The following is a 5962-nucleotide window of genomic DNA, read 5'->3' as shown; positions in this document are numbered from 1 at the left end:
AAGATCAGGCTGTTCGAAAGAAGTTCCCTCACTGTGGTACGCAAGGAATGTCAGCGCTACACATGTGCACTGAGTGTTTCGTGAGAAAACATCATACCTTGCATCACTCTGGCAGTGAGACGCCTGCACGGAATATAACTCTAGATGTGTAGTTGCCATCTTCGTACTGCTGTCCATCAGAAACCTGAGCAACTCCTTTATTGACGCTCGTCTGTCCTGTCAGGTCTAACTTTGTCCAACGAACTTTTTTGAGCCCGGGATCTCCTTCCTTTCCGAGGCATCCTTCAAAAGATCAAGACAAAGTATGAGAAAACAGACCAAAGACATAATATCAAATAATCCATGACGCATCTGATAAGCCCATTAATTAGAGAGAAATAACTTGCTCAAAGAGTTGGGAATTCTACAACTCCACATGCATATACAGACACGGAAATTTTGTAAATGTGATGCTTTTTCTGTATTCACATTAGAATAGTTTAATTTATTTAAATTACAACCTTTGACAATTTTATGATCATAACACTCAACCTTTTTTAGCTTAACGGGATTAAATAATACAAGTTTAACGTCTTGATCATCTGTTCTGATTGTTTTTTGAATAATAATAATAATAAATAATAATAATTATAATTATAAGCAGATGATTTCACATTGTCTCTTAAGTAAGTGTTTTAGCAAAACAACCGTCACATTTTCTTCATTATGGGTTTGAACAAATCTGATTAAAATGACTGTAAAATGGTTTTTAGCGCTAGTCAAAAAGTACTGTATTCAATAAGCAGTTTTTATAAGATATCATCAGTCACTTACGTCACGAAATGCTGAAGCGATGCAACCTGCAAAGTATTCTCAAGAAAAAAACAAGTTAATTGACAAGAAAAAACAACAACTTACAAATACAGCTACTGTAATAAACTTTTTCAATAAAAAGAACAGTAGCAGATAAAACAAATTATGAATCTAATATTAATGGAAACACTTTTTATACAAAGAAAAAAAATAGAATATTAAACAAATTATTAACCTAGAATTAAAAGGACTGAACTTTAAAAGAACAGTAGTAATTGAACACAATGATCAACTTAGTATTGAAAATAATGTTTTTTTTTTTTGTTTTTTTTTTTGTGGTGGGGGTAGGGTGGGGTGGGGGAGGGGTGAGAACAATACAGAACAACTGCTACTTTGAGAAAATCCAAAACCTGAAAAAAAAAAAAAATTTCAACATATTAGACCACTATAATGATAATAATATTGAAAAGAAAAAGACAGCATCATTCAGGCATTTATGCACACTAACCAGGCGTTCAACTGCAGTGAAAAATACAGGTTGTGCTCTGAATAGATGGTCTGCAAAACAACAAACAAACACACAATTAAAGATAGCCTATGTATGTGAAATAAGACCAATATATACATCGGACAGGACTTACTGTCGTACGCATTTATATATATATATTTTTTAAATACAGTCAGATTTTCAATCAAAATGTATTATATTCTAAACCTAAAGCTAAAGTAATTGATTGGCCAAACAGGTTCCTCAGTGTAGTAAAACACAAAAGTAGCAAAATATAATATATTGTCAATATAATATACTGACTGTCAAACAGTATGACAGAATCTAAATAAATGACAGGCAGAGAGCATTTTTTTCTGATTGGATGTTCAACAAGTGATGTTTTTTACCTGGTTTGAAAAGTTTAGGGAATTATCAGAACTTACATACTTTTCTACTATATAGTAGGGTGAAAAGTACCTGGATGACCTACCACTTCTACTGATATTCTTTAGTTTAGTCTACCCCATGAGCCCACAGAAGCAAAATTGTGAATTACATTGTAACTGATGCTGTAGCTTACATGACAGTGATAACATGACAAATATAGTACATCTACATTCATACCACACATATTAGACTATTTTTTATTGCAAAATTATTACTTATTCATATGAAATATCAGAGAGTATGCAACTTCGAATGCAGACCATGGCTATAAAATAAACTGGTTCTATCTTTAAGGAACAAAAAACTGTTTATCTATAACTTACAGCAACTTAAAAGGAATGGTTCCCCCAGCAAATGAATATCATTTCATCACTCTCTCATTGACTTTATGTGAAATGTACAAGCAAGGAAAATCATTGAGGCCTACAACATTCCCCAGTGAATTTCACGAAACTCCACATGCTAGTCACAGGTTCTGAAGCGCTATGGTGCATCAATGAATCAGTAATATCTCATTAATATTTCTTTGTCATCTGTTTATATTTTATCCATTTAATAAATAAATATACTTACTGGATATTGTGCAGTGGAGAGTTTGTAGTGCTCGTAATGCTGTAATTTTAAAATAGAAATAAAATGTCAGACTTAACTTAAAATCTGTCAACCCCATAAACTACAACGTCTCTGATTTACAAGATTTCACATTTTCTAATTCCTGCATACTGCACATTTGAATGTACATTAACCAAAAAATGCAAACAAACCTCAGGAATTGCTCAGGAGTTAAAGCTCAATGATCAATCTAAACAAAGAAAAAATGAACAACAAAAAAAGAATAAATTAATGCTTGACAGCACAGAACTGGGACAGTTGATAACAAAACACAGATCTCTGACTTTCAATATACCTCTTATGACTTAAACCAGAAAAAAAAAATCAAATTGTATTCTTAATATAAACATTGAATATGCGGTCTATGTCCAAATATATGTTTATGGTAAACGTTTAAATATATCTACAAAAACAGATGTTAATAGGCATATGACAAATACATCGGGACACATAAAACACATTAGATCAGAGATGCATGGATGTCAACCATATCAACACAAAACAGAGGAAAATTACATTTTGCAACTACAAAAAATGTAAAAAATTAGATGATGAAAGCTAAAAAGATTTTAATTCCATTTATTTATTTTCAAAATACTTTTATACTCTCCAAAGCTGATAAATTCAGTAAAAACTGTGATATTGTCAATTATTATTACAGCTTAAAATTTACTTTTTATTTGTATTATATTTTTACATTTAATTTATTTTGGTGATGGCAAACTGAATTATAATAGTTAACTCCATTTTTCTGTGTCATGTTATCATCAATGTTGAAAACAGTTGTGCTGCTTCATATTTTTGTGGAAACTGAATTTTAACTATTATGTTTGGGTTTAATAATTTTGTTAATACTTTTACTAAGCAGACATGAACTGATCAAAAGTGAAGTATTTAACAAAGATTTTGGACTTGATTTTTATTTTTTTACTTTATTTTCAAAGAATGCTGAAAAAAATGCATTAGTTCATTACAAAATGTAAAAATGCAAAACAGATTATCAAAAAAAAAACATTTCACACAATAATAAGCAGCACGACCTTTTTCAACACTGATAATAAGTTTATTCGTAATCATTACATTATATAATTAACTTCTGATATATAATCTTTATATAAATTATGTTAAGAAAGGACACAGATATTTTAAATTGAAAAGATATCTTACAATACCACTGTTTTAACTGTTTCTCATCAAGTGAATGGAGCACTGGTCACAGACAAACAACGAACAACTTCAGCTTGCTCTTCCTCTGCATTCGGTGCACATGAACAGATTGTAGTAAAGCTTTAAACACCGTCTCTCCTCCCTGACCCATTCATTACTTAAGATAAATGCATGGATAAGTAAACTGTTAGCACAAATCGTCCACGATCCAAATTTTAATTCTCACTTCAACCTGCTGACTTAGAACCATTAAACATTACCTTTATAAAGTACTGTAATTATATTCCAATCATAAATTATGAAAAAAGTACATAAAAGTTTAGCTGAAACGGCATCTAAACTGTAACTCAACAACATTTTCTGTGTCCAAAAAAAAAAAAAAAGAGCAGATTTCGCCCTCATTTACGATCAAAACGGGAAGCCGCCGCCGGCCGCGCCCAAGAGCGAGACAAAGACGGATAAGTCCCGTTAATATCTACGTTACCTCACACGGACTCCGTGTGTGAATCTGAGCCGATTCGCCGTCACTATCGTGTCAGACACTGCGGTCTGTGTGTAGTTTCAGAGCGCTGTCTATTTTTATTTCGTGGTTCAGTGAAAGACCACTATATAGACGTTTATTGAACAGCAGAAAATACTTGCATTAATCACCCCCAACACGCAGAATTAATCAGACCGCACAGATTTATAATGCCTCACATTAATCTCAAACAAAAGTCATTCTTAAATACACGGTTAATACTATGAATTACTGTTCTAAAGGCACATTCAAGCAGGAAACCAGCGGCCTTTTTAATTTCGAAATGATTTAGAAACTATTTCGCGCTCATTTAAGATCAAAGCGGGAAGCCGGCCGCACCCCGCTACCGAGAGGAAACGGATAAGTTCCGTTAATATGTACCTCACACGGACTCCGTGTGTGAATCTGAGCCGATTCGCCACCACTAGCGTGTCAGACACGGCGGTCTGTGTGTAGTTTCAGAGCTCTGCCTATTATTACCTCGTGGATATATGAAAAACCACTTACAGACGTATATGGAACAGCAAAAAATACGTGCTTTAATGACACCCAACACGCAGCATTCAGGCCTCACAAATGTCTAATGCCTCACAGTCACCTCAAACTAATTTATTTCTTAAATAGGCGGTGAATATTAGGAAATACTGTCCCAAAGGCACTTTCAAACAGGAAAAAATAACATCGATCTCCAGCGGCCTAACATCAATGACTAACCTCTGCTAAAATACCTTTAAAAAGCACTCTTGCTCAGGCAATATTGCACTAATATTCAGAATTAGCTGATGCATAAACAAATTTCAGGCAAAAATAGTATACAGCACTTTGGCAACATATTTTATTTCTTAAAATTCGTTATTAAAGGCAGACGTTAGAAAAGCAAACCATCCGTACTCACCTCAGGGAGATTTCTGGAACATCGTCGAGGCTGGTCTTGCTCTAGCGCAGTATTACTCAGCCAATCAACAACGCGAACTTCAGCTGCACAGCCAATAGCCATGCAGCGTTTCTTTTCTATCCATATATAGAAGAGAGAGTCCATGGAGACAGTGGATTTTTTTTTTTTTATGTGTGCATCAAGCCTTATTATTAAAAATAAACAATAAAGGTCCCACATATCGAAAAGTTAAACACAGTTAAATTCAAATATTTCTGTCTTTGTTTTTAAGATCACCATGGGTCATATAATAACATTCTTTAATAATGAGCACTTTAAAATCAATACTTTCAAATTGTTATAGCCTTTAAAATACAGAGAAAGAAACATTATGTAATGAATTTAGTGATTAACTTTGTGTTTAAATATTAAATTACCACCTCTAATGGAGACAAAGCCAAGGAATATGTTTGGATGGATATACCTTGATGTAATATAATGATATACATATGCAATGCAATGATACACCCATACAATATAATATATATATACACATAACTAAGAAGGACACTTAATTTAACCCCATCATGTCCTCATCATAATCAATAAGCAAATTTCATTTGTGTACTGTTCCATAACGTTGCTAATAAACATTATTGTCTTGTTTAGCTTCCATCCTTCTCCCCACTGCCACACAAGCTGCTCAGTGATGCTGGAGAATATGTTGTATCATTGCTTATAAGTGTTTCGGTAGCTTTTTGCTAGTGTGTTCCTAGTCAGTAGCTAGTGTAATCTGGGTAGTTGCTGAACGGTTACCCTGTTGTTGCTAGAGTACTCTGTGTGACTGTTAGGCAGTTGCTAAGTTGTTCGCAGTGATTGCTAGGTGGTTACTATGGTGCTGATAGGTGGTTTTGATTGTGTTCTGGTGGTTGCTAGTCATTATTGGTGGTTGATATTGTGCTGCCTGTGCTGTGGGTGGTTGCAATGGTGTTTTAGTAGGTTTATAGGATGTTGCTAGGTACTTGCTAGTTACCATAAATGGTTACTGTGGTGTTTTTAG

General features: G+C 33.7%; 1 long non-coding RNA gene across 1 annotated transcript; it reads right to left on the bottom strand.

Annotated features, from left to right (window-relative positions):
* Positions 1 to 1129: 1129 nt before the first annotated feature.
* LOC113104266 (uncharacterized) lies at positions 1130 to 5093 on the bottom strand. Its single transcript, XR_003292003.1, has 5 exons — positions 4924 to 5093; positions 2494 to 2531; positions 2303 to 2341; positions 1301 to 1350; positions 1130 to 1202 (listed from the first exon to the last, which is right to left on the bottom strand). It is a non-coding gene; the product is annotated as an uncharacterized LOC113104266 (long non-coding RNA).
* Positions 5094 to 5962: the final 869 nt, after the last annotated feature.

The sequence above is a fragment of the Carassius auratus genome, unplaced genomic scaffold (assembly GCF_003368295.1).
Source record: "Carassius auratus strain Wakin unplaced genomic scaffold, ASM336829v1 scaf_tig00217971, whole genome shotgun sequence".
Lineage (NCBI taxonomy): Eukaryota > Metazoa > Chordata > Actinopteri > Cypriniformes > Cyprinidae > Carassius > Carassius auratus.
Note: the sequence above shows the minus strand (reverse complement) of the source record. Positions and strands in the feature narration are given on the sequence as shown.